Source organism: Salvelinus sp. IW2-2015, linkage group LG17, assembly GCF_002910315.2.
Source record: "Salvelinus sp. IW2-2015 linkage group LG17, ASM291031v2, whole genome shotgun sequence".
NCBI classification, from domain to species: Eukaryota; Metazoa; Chordata; class Actinopteri; order Salmoniformes; family Salmonidae; genus Salvelinus; species Salvelinus sp. IW2-2015.
This window is the reverse complement of record NC_036857.1, coordinates 35,569,935-35,583,720: the sequence shown is the minus strand read 5'-3', so window position 1 is coordinate 35,583,720 and position 13,786 is coordinate 35,569,935.

Below are 13,786 nucleotides of genomic sequence, written 5' to 3'. Positions count from 1 at the left end.
AAGGTGTGAATATGAAAATGCCATTGCCTGATGATACATCAATGGACATGAATCAAGAAAAGCAGAGCGACACGAACGAAAACTCTGTCAGTGTCAGGTTATATATTGTAAAGGGTGCGTGCTGGTGGCAGGGAAGTCAGGCGCAGAAGAGTGAACTTGGTATAAACGGAGGAGTTTAACGAATATACAAAAACACCGAAAACGTAAAATATACAAAATAAAATAAGAGGGTGTAAAACCCGTCGCACACCAGAACAAAACTTGCACCAACACATACAACAAACAATCACCGACAAGGACATGAGGGGAAACACAGGGTTAAATACACAACATGTAATTGGTGGGATTGGAACCAGGTGTGATGSAAGACAAGACAAAACCAATGGAAAATGAAAAAATGGATCAGCGATGGCTCGAAGGTCGGTGACGTCGACCGCCGAACACCCACCGAACAAGGAGAGGGACCGACTTCGGCGGAAGTCGTYACATATATTCAGACATGGAAAACACCCTACCGGCTCGAGTGCCACAGGCTTCAGAAACCGATCTATATACTGCACAAATCAGAGTGGATATTTTTCAGATTGGGCAGCTTCTCAAGCATGACTCAATACAAATCCATAACACAGTCCACAAGCTGCATTCTCTGTTGAATTGACATAAATGAATCCAATACAATGCAGCAGAAGAGAGAGCGAGAGGGAGAGAGAAATAGAGAGGGAGAGAGTCACTGCAGCAAAATGTGAGTGAGAATGCACTGCTTAAATAACAAAACAGGTTTCCATTCTTCTCCATTTGACCAACGATGGGAGCGACAGGAGAGAAAAGGGCCACGGGTAAAATAGGGAATAGAGGTGTCGCAGCTGTGATGAGGATGATGGAGTGTCTACAAATATGATTCCAAGCAGGTAATTTCGGAGTTGGCGGGGTCCGTAAAGGCTGGCCTGTTAACTTGTGACCTTTTGAGTGTGACACGTGGGAGCAGGGCTCCACTGTCGGGGATGTAGAGAGAGAGAGGGCTGTGCAGTGTCAGGCCCATTATGACCCGATAAAAACTCTTGCCGCTCTCCAGTGAGGGGCTATCCATCACCCGGGCCTCTCTAATCAGCATGTTTGTCACTGTAACTAAACAGTGAGCTGAGCCACTCCGCCACGCTATTGGCTGTGACAGGGAGAAATAAATCTGCTGCTGGCCAATGGGCTGCGTACAGCGAAGCATGACAGGAAAGGTGACAGTCTTCTCCAGGACTAGCAGAGAGACTCCGGAGCCAAGGAAGCATTTGAACAGTTTTACTGTTCTTCAGGCAGTAGTTGGGAGTAGAGCTGGTGCTTCTGCTGTGGTGTGTAGGTGTGAAAGTGAATACGCTTTATCCTCCCCGGCACAGACATGTCCATTTGTTCAGTTAAGAGTGACTCTGATCTCTTTGGGGATCACATATGTGTTCTGTTCACTTTCCAACTGACATCTTACACTGACAATCCTGCCAGTGGACCCAGGACTCATATGATACATTTTTGTCATGTTAAAAAAAACAACTAAATAAATACAACTGCTGCTGCTACTATTAAAAATAATTGATTCCTTTTAAAAGGATTTTATAGTTGTAGAAATACATCTTACTTCAATCTCAAGTTCTCACTAACGTCCAGTATTTCAAGTTATCCCCAATATTCTTCATCTAAATGTAACTCCATCAAGTCTTGTCCTGAAGCGAAAGTTATTTGGACATGTGAAACGGGAAATAAATAAGCGTTATATGGGGGGATTGGGTCTGTTGGTTTGGTTCTTGGGCTTGGTGTTGTTTGGTTTGGTTTTGTCCTGTCACCTGCTTAAACCTCCCGGCTGCACGGTGAACAGAAGCTCAGAGATGGAGCTGTTTGACAACTTGGCCGGGGAGCTTTTGACACACAGGCTTCAGCAGCAGCTGTAGGCCGGACGACGGCAATACGTACAGTTCTCCCAGTACTTGCTCCTCTGCACTGTACGATAAAAAAAAAGGAAATCACAACTGGCACTGTTATGGCCTACATCATGACAGCGGACATCACTCTCTTCTGGTCTTAGGCTTGGAGGCTCAAAGTTCCTGGATCACTCCCAAACAGTCCCTCTGCTTGCAGCGTTTCCTTTACAACCCAGATCCGTGATATACATCAGTCTGTCAAAGCCTTGTCGTTTTCAGCTCTGCTTCCCCACACACCTCGTGGAGAGTCAGAGGATTAATATGAGCAGAAACCCTGCCAAGAAGGAGCTGAGAACTTAGGAGAGAACGTATAATTTGTAGTTTCAATTATGCCTAGGCTATAGATTACGATAAAACAAATATCAGTTAATGAAAACATTTCCTCACTGCCTAAAATATCTATGTTACAGTATATCCGTTCACTCAGAAAATCAAGTTGACAGCATAAAGCATTATGTAGAATTGTTGCATTATATTGTGATAAAATGTCCATAATATATCTGCAGTAATAGTGGAATGATAGTGTTTCACCCAAAAATGGCTAAATTCTGTTCAGAATTTCAGTTTTCCTATTGGTCAGCAAAAGACGGTGTGTCTCTTGTTTTTTAATTGAAGGGCTGCACCCTCCCTCTTTGAGCCGCGTCACTCGGAGGCATGGTCATCTTCTTCGGAGCGCAATCAACAATGGCAGATTTCTTACACGGAACTCAAACCGGCTGGAACCCAAACACGGTGGCGCACACATACATTTATTTTGTCCCCCCACACCAAACGCAATCATGACACGCAGGTTAAAATATCAAAACACTCTGAACCAATTACATTAATTTGGAGACAGGTCGAAAGCATTAAACCTTTATGGCAATTTAGCTAGCTAGCTTGCACTTGCTAGCTAATTTGTCCTATTTAGCTAGCTTGCTGTTGCTAGCTAATTTGTCCTGCGATATAAACATTGAGTTGTTATCTTACCTGAAATGCCCAAGGTCCTCTACTCCGCCAATTAATCCACACATAAAACGGCCAACCAAATCATTTCTAGTCATCTCTCCTACTTCCAGGCTTTTTCTTCTTTGAARTTATATGGTGATTGGCATCTAAACTTTCATAGTGTTATCACAACGACCGACAACACAGTTCGTCTTTCAATCACCCACGTGGGTATAACCAATGAGGAGATGGCACGTGGGTATCTGCTTCTATAAACCAATGAGGAGAAGGGAGAGGAAGGACTTGCAGCGCGATCTGCATCACAAATAGAACTGACTTCTATTTTAGCCCTTGGCAACGCAGACGCCCGTTGATGCGCGTGAGCAGTGTGGGTTTAATAATTGAATAATGTATATTTCTAAATTTATTTTGCAACGCTCGCAACACGCGACGGGAGCGGTGTAGTCAGGGTATTAGGCAAGTGTCCAGCTCCACTGGTTTTTGATACAGGTGCCAAAAAAATAGAAGTAACTGATAAGGCTCTGGAGAGAAGTTATGGCCCTAAAAGGGCTGAAGTCTGATGCAGAGATGGCCTGTTTTCTGCTTGACAGGTAACGTTACCGAGACGTTGCGCCAGCTACACAGTAGCTAGCTGGCTGTGATGTTTGTGAATTGAGAATCCCAGGTAGCTTTATGCTATCCAAATTTGATATTTTGTAACCTTTATTTAACTAGGCAAGTCAGTTAAAACCTGTTTGGGATAGGGGGCAGCATTTTCACGTCCGGATGAAAAGCGGGCCCAAATTAAACTACCTGCTACTCAGGCCCAGAAGCTATGATATGCATATAATTGGTAGATTTGGATAGAAAACACTCTGAAATTTCTAAAACTGTTTTAATGATGTCTGTGAGTATAACATAACTTATTTGGCAGGCGAAACCCTGAGGACAAACCATCCAGGATTTTCTTTTTTGAGGTGACAGTATTTTCAATTGGATTTCTAGGGGATCCTAGATTTCTGTGGCACTTCGTTGCAGTTCCTATCGCTTCCACTGGATGTCAACAGTCTTTAGAAATTGGTTGATGTTTATCTTTAGAGAAATTAAGAAGTACGGCTGTCCAAAACGAGGGTCAAGGCTAGGGCTCTCTAATGTTTTGATGCGCGCTCCAGATCACGCGCTTCACGTTGTTTTCCTCCGGTATCGAACACTGTTCATCCCACCTTAAATTTGATCGATTATTTACGTTAAAAAATACCTAAAGTTGCATTAGGAAAGTTGTTTGAAATGTTTGGACAAAGATTACAGGTAACTTATGATATATTTTGTAGTCATGTTGCGCGAGTTGGTACAGGTGTTTTTCTGGATCAAATGCGCCAAATAAATTGACATTTTGGATATATAACGACAGAATTAATCGAACAAAAGGACCATTCATGATGTTTATGGGACATATTGTAGTGCCAGCAAAAGAAGATCTTCAAAGGTAAGTTATGAATTATATCTTTATTTCAGAGTATTGTGTTGTGCATGGCGGGATGAAATATTATTTTCTGTGCTTGTTTGATGGGGTGCTATCCTCAGATAATAGTGTGGTTTGCTTTCGCCATAAAGCCTTTTTGAAATCTGACACAGCGGCTTAACAAGAAATGTATCTTTAAACCTATGTTACATTTGTAGCGTTCATCAATGTTTATGATGAGCATTTCTGTAATTTGATTTGGCTCTCTGCAATTTCACTGGGTGTTTGTTAGAGACGATGCATTACTGAACATAACGTGCCAATTTCAAATTGTCACGGCTGTTGAAAGGAGAGGACCAAGGTGCAGCGTGGTGAGCGTACATTTTCTATTTTATTCGAAATGACGCCGAACAAAACAATAAACAATACAAAACAAACCGTGAAGCTAAAGGCTATGTGCCCTAAACAAAGTCAACTTCCCACAAAGACAGGTGGGAAAAAAGGCTACCTAAGTATGGTTCCCAATCAGAGACAACGATAGACAGCTGTCCCTGATTGAGAACCATACCCGGCCAAAACATAGAAATAGAAAATCATAGAAACACAAAACATAGAATGCCCACCCCAACTCACGCCCTGACCAAACCAAAATAGAGACACTTAGGCCAATGTGATTAGCATGAGGTTGTAAGAAACCAAAACAATTCCCAGGACATAGACATATCTGATATGGGCAGAATGCTTAAATTCTTGTTACTCTAACTACACTGTCCAATCTACAGTAGCTATTAGATTGAAAGAAAACCATGCTATTGGTTGAGGAGAGTGCACGATTAGGATCTTGAAAATGTAGGAAAAAAACAATTAGGCAAATTTGGGCAGTCTTGAAACAAAAATTTGAATAGATATGCAAAATTTCACTGGATCACTCTTAAACTTTGCACATATAGTGCATTCATTATGCCCTTTGTCTTGCATTTCAAAGATTATTGTGCAAAAAAAGGTTGGTTTTTCTTTGTTTTATCTTTTACCAGATCTAATGTGTTATTCTCCTACATTCCTTTGACATTTCCACAAACTTCAAAGTGTTTCCTTTCAAATGGTATCAAGAATATGCATATCCTTGCTTCAGGGCCTGAGCTACGGGCAGTTAGATTTGGGTATGTCATCTTAGGTGAAAATTGAAAAAAAGGGGCGGATCCTTAAGAGGCTAGCCAGCCGTGTCGATGGTTCCAGTGGGGTGATGAGCGTAGCGTACTACGGTGATTTGACAGAGTAGTAGAATGGTCCCACTTAAATTCACATTCAAATAGATTTTACATAGGACAGCTAATCAGCCATACCAGTGATTGTCCAGGAGGTGAGTTTATCGTCTCAACCTCGTGTTGAGATTCAGAGTTCAAACCACTTTAGACGTGGGCTGCAGCTCCCCGTATTTTCTGGTCTGAATGTTAATTTCTTTACCAATCCTTTTATGCACTCCGGTCGAAAGGGACGGTTCCGCCAGGCTGACACGCACTCTGACCTCACTCGGGGCGTGGCTACTTACTGCTCAAAGTTTATAGAAAATAAATGATCTCTGATGGCTCCTAAAATTACATCCATATCTTAACAAAAATACTTTCATAATTTGCCATATTTCATATACAACGTTAAGGATGGATACATCATACATGTCGTGTATATACTTTTCAAGTTACAGTATTTCCTTTATAACATTTTTTATGACATCACAAAATAACAACCCATATGACATTATTATTCTTTAGATCGCCCCTGACCATTCCTCACGTTTCTATGTTTGAAATATTGTTCCAGTATTCGCTTTAGAACATGTTAAGAGTTTTGTCAGGAAAAGTTTCTGGAGACAAAGGAACATTCCTATGTTCATTTGGAGTGGGATGTTCTCTGGATCGCCTCTCTTTTAATTTACAACAGTGTATGAGGTGTCAACCCCCCACCAGCTCCCTCCTCCCCCCTCTGTGGGTGAGAGAGGGTCTGGTTACTGTCATCCATTGCAAAGCTGATCTGACCCATTCGGATCCTCACAGGACAGTCATGACACTGTAAAAGGGCAGACACATATGAGGAGTTTACTGTAAGTCATATTTATCTTGTCTGATTTATTACTCTCATTTATGTGTTATGTTTGAGTGATGATGTACTTACTGTATTGTGCTTAGCTGTGAGCTAGCACTTGTCCCTTAATTGCTGAAATCATATCTGCAATAGGCAAAGTGCGTAATAACAGATTAAAAAAAAAATGCATTTCGAATGTAAGTTTCAGGACCTGTGGAGAGGTGTTATTCACCATGTGATGAATAAACACACGTGGACACTGGGACATTGTGAACATGACTGCCTGGGGGGCAACCACACCAAGGAACGGATCAAAAAGGACTCTCCAGCACATCAGGCTCTCACAGACATCGTCCTCAACACAAGGTGACTGAAGGATCTTCATAAATTCCTGAACTTCAGGAGGGTTACATATTTTGTCAAGAATCCTTCACCCTATTTAGTAATTGGTTACAGATAATGGTCCATTATGCATTACTGCAGTACTGTCCCCAAAAGAAGATTACAATTTAGTTGACTTCATGACGCATTCATTATGTCTGTGTTATTTTTTTGTTTTGTTTTTTACAGATCAACATCTGATCTTGAATCCTACCAGAACCATATTCTGATTTACGCCAGCAAGGGTTTTCCCTTTTCACCACCAGTCTATGATGGCAGAACACTGCTGGGAGCACTAGATTACAACTTCTACAAGGACAGACCAGCCAGGCAGAACGCAGACGGAACCAAGATGTAAGTCTCCAATCTATTTGAAGTCGATAGGTTAGGGAAGGAAGTTTTAAACAACAGAACTTTTCAAGTCTGCCCCACGCACCTGTTCACACTCACACATTGGCCAAACACAGGGTCTTTCTAAATTAATATTTCCTGAATTGCTTACAAAACCTATTGGAGAAGAAGGTCAGAGGGGAGTGACCCTGGACCTTTTTCTACCATACAATTGAGAAGTAGAGAAGGACAAGGGATGCAATAGAGATTTTGTAATAGAAAATAAACAGGAACTGTATTTGCAGTGTTTTATAAACCATCCAATCTCCTTTCTCTAAACTACTGAGGGAGGTGACGCACAACCTTATAAGTTCTGTTGTACTTAGATTGCAAGATCTGTGACCTTACTAAATGTCCTTGAAAGTGCATTCTTTATGTTATAACAATGCATACTTTCAAATTATGTTGATTTATTGCTATAGAAGACTGCATAAAAAAAGCTTAATGTTGGAGGGTCAATTCACTAAAAGCTAGGCAGACATATGGATAAACTCTGGATCTCCAATGCAAGATTTTGAGGAAGCGGTTGGAATATAGTGGAGGGGATGCCATGAAAAAGAACCCTAAAGCCCGAAGACCCTAGAAGACTTGGACTCCTACCCCGTATTCCTCAACCAACGACTGAGGAACTTGTGCAATCACAAGTGAGAAGAGACCTAGGTAAGTAAAAAACGGAAGGCAGGAATATCAGGTAGAATTGCATTAGACCTCAGAGTGAGTTATAACAAAGCCTGTAGGAGATGATACCTATGCAGTCAATTCATATTTTATTCGTATCATTTCACGGTATCGGTACACTAAACCTCCACATTCCTAATTCTTTCCCTCCCCCCTAGCGTTGGGTGAACCTCGAGACCATGCAGGAGCTCCAGAAACCTCATCAAGCTCAGCAACCCTGTGAGAAACACCGGTAACGACCCACATACAGTACCAGTCAAATGTTTGGACACACCTGCTCATTCAAGGCTTTTTCCTTATTTGTACTATTTTCTGCATTGTAGAATAATAGTGAAGACATCCAAAATATGAAATAACACAGATGTAATCATGTATTAACCAAAAATGTGTTAAACAAATCAAAATATATTTTAGATGCTTCAAAGTAGCAGCTTTGCACACTCTTGGCATTCTCTCAACTAGCTTTACCAGACATGTTTTTCCAACAGTCTTGAAGGAGTTCCCACATATGCTGAGCACTTGTTGGCTGCTTTTCCTTCAAAATCGGTCCAAATCCTCCCAAACCATCTAAATTGGTTTGAGGTCGGGTGATTGTGGAGGCCAGGTCATCTGATGCAGCACTCCATCACTCTCCTTCTTGGTCAAATAGCCTTTACACAGCATGGAGGTGTGTTTTAGGTCATTGTCCTATTTTTGCGACTGCACTTGAAGAAACTTTCAAAGATCTTAAAATGTTCTGAATTGATTGATCTTCATGTCTTAAAGTAATGATGGACTGTCATTTATCTTTGCTTATTTGAGCTGTTCTTGTCATAATATGAACTTGGTCTTTTACCAAATAGGGCTATCTTCTGTATACCACCCCTACCTTGTCACAACACAACCTATTGGCTCAAATGCATTAAGAGGGAAAGAAATTCCACAAATTAACTTTTAACAAGGCACACCTGTTAATTGAAATGCATTCCAGGTGACTACCTCATGAAGCTGGTAGAGAGAATGCCAAGAGTGTGCAGAGCTGTCATCATGGCAAAGGGTGGCTACTTTGAAGAGTATCAAATATGTTCCATATGTGTTATTTCATAGTTTTGATTTCTTCACTATTATTCTACAATGTAGAACTTGGTAAAAATACAGAAAAACCCTTGAATGAGCATGTGTGACTAAACTTTTGACTGGTACTTTACATAAAAAACGTTTTGCACCAAATACATTACAATGCCAGACTTTGAAAGCGGTTTAATTTAGGTTTTGCACGACAGAATTCTTTGCCCCTATAGTAACAATTCCATGTTTCTGACTTATCTGTTGGAATACATCTTTAGTTTAACAGTCAAGGCCCTGATTGTGCAAGACCTTTGCTGCTGGACCTCTCTAAAGAACCTTCTGAAGTCTCCACTATCAAGCAACTAGGGGGAAACCTCCCTGCCTGCCTCCCAGTCCCAACTCCAAAACTGATGCAGCACTTTCTTCATGTACCAGGCCACACACACACACACACAGACTGATGACAGGAGCACACACATGGCTCTATGTCTGGCTGGCATAGTGAAGGAACGGGATGACATGAGAAGTGATCTAACGCTGTGCAGAGGGCCTAGCACTGCCAGATGATTTTCATAGGCTTACTTTGCTCTGTAAACATGGCCTTACTTTGGAGAGTACATTGCTTAATTAAAGGCCCGCCGTCATCTCACYATGACCCCATTCAATTTGCCAAGCAGCTCCTCCTAGAAGTCCCTTCACAAAACGTGACATCACACATCCCAACTTGGCAACAAATCATTGGTTTAGAAGACAAAATAAGAGTGACAATGTGATTCTAGCCTATCGAAACAACACAGAGCAGACCATCCCCCTCCCCAAACACCTTGCTTCACACCTGAACCTTAATTTGATTTAGATTGTGGTCAGTGGTGTACATGTGAGGTCAATTGAATGGGGTGATCATGTTTATTTTTTAAATTTATTTTATTTTACCAGGTAAGTTGACTGAGAACACATTCTCATTTGCAGCAACGACCTGGGGAATAGTTACAGGGGAGAGGAGGGGGATGAATGAGCCAATTGTAAACTGGGGATTATTAGGTGACCATGATGGTTTGAGGGCCAGATTGGGAATTTAGCCAGGACACCAGGGTTAACACCCCTACTCTTACAATAAGTGCCATGGGATCTTTAATGACCTCAGAGAGTCAGGACACCCATTTAACGTCCCATCCGAAAGACAGCACCCTACACAGGGCAGTGTCCCCAATCACTGCCCTGAGGTATTGGGATATTATTTATTTTTTTAGACCAGAGGAAAGAGTGCCTCCTACTGGCCCTCCAACACCACTTCCAGCAGCATCTGGTCTCCCATCCAGGGACTGACCAGGACCAACCCTGCTTAGCTTCAGAAGCAAGCCAGCAGTGGTATGCAGGGTGGTATGCTGCTGACAGTGGGTCTTTAAACAGTTCGTTCAGATTAAATCTATAGAGGTCTTTACACAGCTAGATCCATCTATGCTGCTACATCTTACCTGGACCACCTGTCAGACATAGCTCTATTAAAAGATATTGTAGACCTCTTTACCCTCCTCTAATCCTCCCATCCCTGTGTTCATGGGGCTGTACCTGACTATAGGGGTGTGTATTATGTCTGGGCTGACACACACATCTTTTATTTCTTGTTAGGTGACACAAGGTTCTGGATCATAGGTGTTATCAGTTGACCATTTTCCTTGGTAGCTCTGGGTTAACTTGCGCTTGATCATGTTCACATTGCACCTGAACTCCTTAAAGCTGCAATCAGCGAGTCGTCTGCGACCCCCAGGACGTACCTCTTTTGATATTTCATTTGTAACGAAACCCAACACTGGCCTCTTTTTCTCACTTCTCTTTTCGTGTCGAGTTGATCCAGATCCAATATTAATGATGCCGATGCTTGTTCAGTAGAACCTTTCTGAAAACGCTGTCCCTGCTACCTGTTTATCTACAACTAGCTAGCAGCTGTCTACTCTGCTGTTTACATTCTAGCTCTCTCACGCTCCCTCATGCCCAAGAGCTCTCTCTCGCATCTATGCACTCTCCCACTCTCTCACAACCATAGATTGTGTATATATAAACAACACAAGAAGCGGGGGGAAGCCTGGGGGTCATGGACAACTAGCTGATTACCACTTTAAATATGTCTTTGGGTTAATTTGTCTTGGGTAGTTATGTGTTTTATATCCCAGTTAAACTCCTGTGGAATATCGGTACCATAACCTAATCATTTCACGTCTCTGTCTTATTTCACTGGACATCCCATTTCCCCTTGAATAGCTTGGAGTCATTTACCTGCATAGACCTGGCACAAGTCATTGGTGTTAACTGTTGTTTTGAGGGTGACATTTCAAAGAGTTGTTTGAAAATAGCCTAACTGTTGTTGTAATAAGCCAAGCTTCCATGACGTGAGAGAAAAATAGGGATATCTCCTTTAAATACTAATTAGATTAGACACAAGTCAATAGAACTTAACATTTTCAGTCAGAGGTGTAACAGTGTGGGTGTAAATGGTTTTCTGACTTCCCCTGACTGACAACAAATACTACATCTCTCCGGCGTCAACATCCATCCTGTGCTAGTACATCTTTGAGAGGCTACACGCAACGTACAGGGTATCCAGTTCACACAACGTTTGGTCACGTTCTTCCCTCCTGTTATATGTAGAAGTATACAAGACGAGAGCTATCCAGCTTTCTTATCGGCGTCAAAACATGGCTCACTGAGACAGCGGGAGGGGAAGAGAACGTATGGTTTAAGACTGCATACTCCAGACCTCCAATCCACAACCTCCTTGTGTCAGTAGATAATGGTTTAATAAGAAGCCTTTTTTTAAATTTCGAACACTGGTAGTAACCCTGTGTCACATTTTCACACTCTGTGGGTCATGGTGCAGGGGGAAGGGATACAAATACTAATTTCTGCAATGTAAAATGACACTATATCAAATCAAGCATTTCCATATGTTGGCTGCTGCTGCTGCTGTGGCTGCTGCTGCACTGGGTTGAACAACAGACAGCCAGGCAGGGCAGACAGACAGACAGGCGAGCAGCAGTACATGTTTGGGTCAAGGAGAGGAGATTCCGTGGGCTCTGGAGCCTCCTACTGGGACGAGAGAGGTAGTGCCTCTGTGCTGACTATCTGGACCAGGACACTGCATGGAGGTTGAAGTCAGGGCCAAAGATCTTTAAGAGCGACTCCAGCAAGAGCTACATACATAATATGACTAATCATTGCCTTGATCTGGCACATAGACAGACAACATTCTATTACTGTAACTACTTAAGAAGAGCGATCAAGAGGTTGTGGTGACTGTGGCTCTACAGAGCCGGGTTACCCATCCCAGCCTCAAGCCTCTGCTCTCACCAGCACTGGGGAGGCCACAGTTGATAACGCATCTGAGCTAAGCTGCTGCAGACCCAGAGAGCAAAGGGGACCGCGGTGCATGGAGACAGACGTACTCTCTATTCGACTTCGCCATTATGCAAGAGAATTCTTCACATACATCTAAAGGGCACCAAGAGCTTGTCTGGGGGCCAGCTCTGATAATGCACAGTGCCCCACAGTGTCAGGCATTATGACATGTAAGACGATGTTCCATTATTTAAAGGAGAAACATTTGTCTGCCATCGGGGATTATGGGAATGGTCAAAAACTGCTAAAAAACTGTAATGGAAAGTTAAACAGTTTCTCAAAAACATCCCAAAGAACATATGAAATGTTCCCATTTCTTGAAGATGGCACAACACAGGGGAGAGTTCTGCCATAATGAAAACATTTCTGCTTCCTCCGTCTTTTAAAATAAATCAAATTAGCCACTCTCAGTGGGTTAGGCAGTGGCCTTCACTGGAAACTCCCCATTGCAAACGTGTCTTTACAGACATAAAATAGCCAGGGAGTTCTTGGCAAGAACATGTCAGGGCTAAACGAAGATTGAGCGATGAGGTTGAACAGGGGAGATTCTGGACCAGGGGGAGTGGCGGGAGCGAGAAACTATGATTTACCTGCCTCTCCTCTGAAAGCCCCCAACATTTCAAAGGGGAAAAACCTCCAGTATATGAGTTGGCACGAGCTAGAAGTCAGGAAGTCCTCTGCCTGCCCTGAGTGAAACGCAAAACCAGTGACAGAGCCAATACATGTCACATTCTCCCAGTCATGAACAGCTTCTTTTTCGTGGAGGGATTTCAACCTAAAACCTGCTATTCATAATTATCCAGATGTCTTTGAAAAACCAAGGTGGATAGTCCTGGTCCTAAAACAATGATGAAAAACACATGTACTTATTCTCAGGACAGAGTAAATACCTTTTCAGTGGCTGTCAGTGGCTTATCCAAAAATCACCACATAAGGTAAAGAGACAGAACCTTCCCTGAGTTCCCTCAGCACCGAGCCATAAAAGCAACCACAGTCACATATATTCGGTCTCTGCGCCTAAGGGTGCTTGGAGCAGCTGCAGGTGCAGTTCTCAGTCTAAATACCGTAAGCTCCGTCATTGGAAAAGGCTTCAGCGAGTCCAAGTGATCCCTGCTTTAGGCAGAATAATCCTCAGTGTCTCTGGAGGAGTTTTTTTTTAAAGGAACAACAATAATTACTCTCTGTTTTAAAACAGTAAAATCTCCCAGAGCTGTGTTGAAACAGATGGTAGGAAACATATTTAAACGGGTACAACTGAAAGGTTCAAATTCTCTCTAAAATCATATTTCTCCCATTTTTTTTTACGAATAAACAAAATGATTGGTATTGAGTTTAATTTTGCAAAGGAGATTGACAAAAACGGAGGGTCACAGATTGAAATCATGCAATGCAATGTAATTAATCATTTTCACTGATTATGGAAGAACAAACTGCTGTAACTTTACAGTGAACACTCACATTTAAAAAC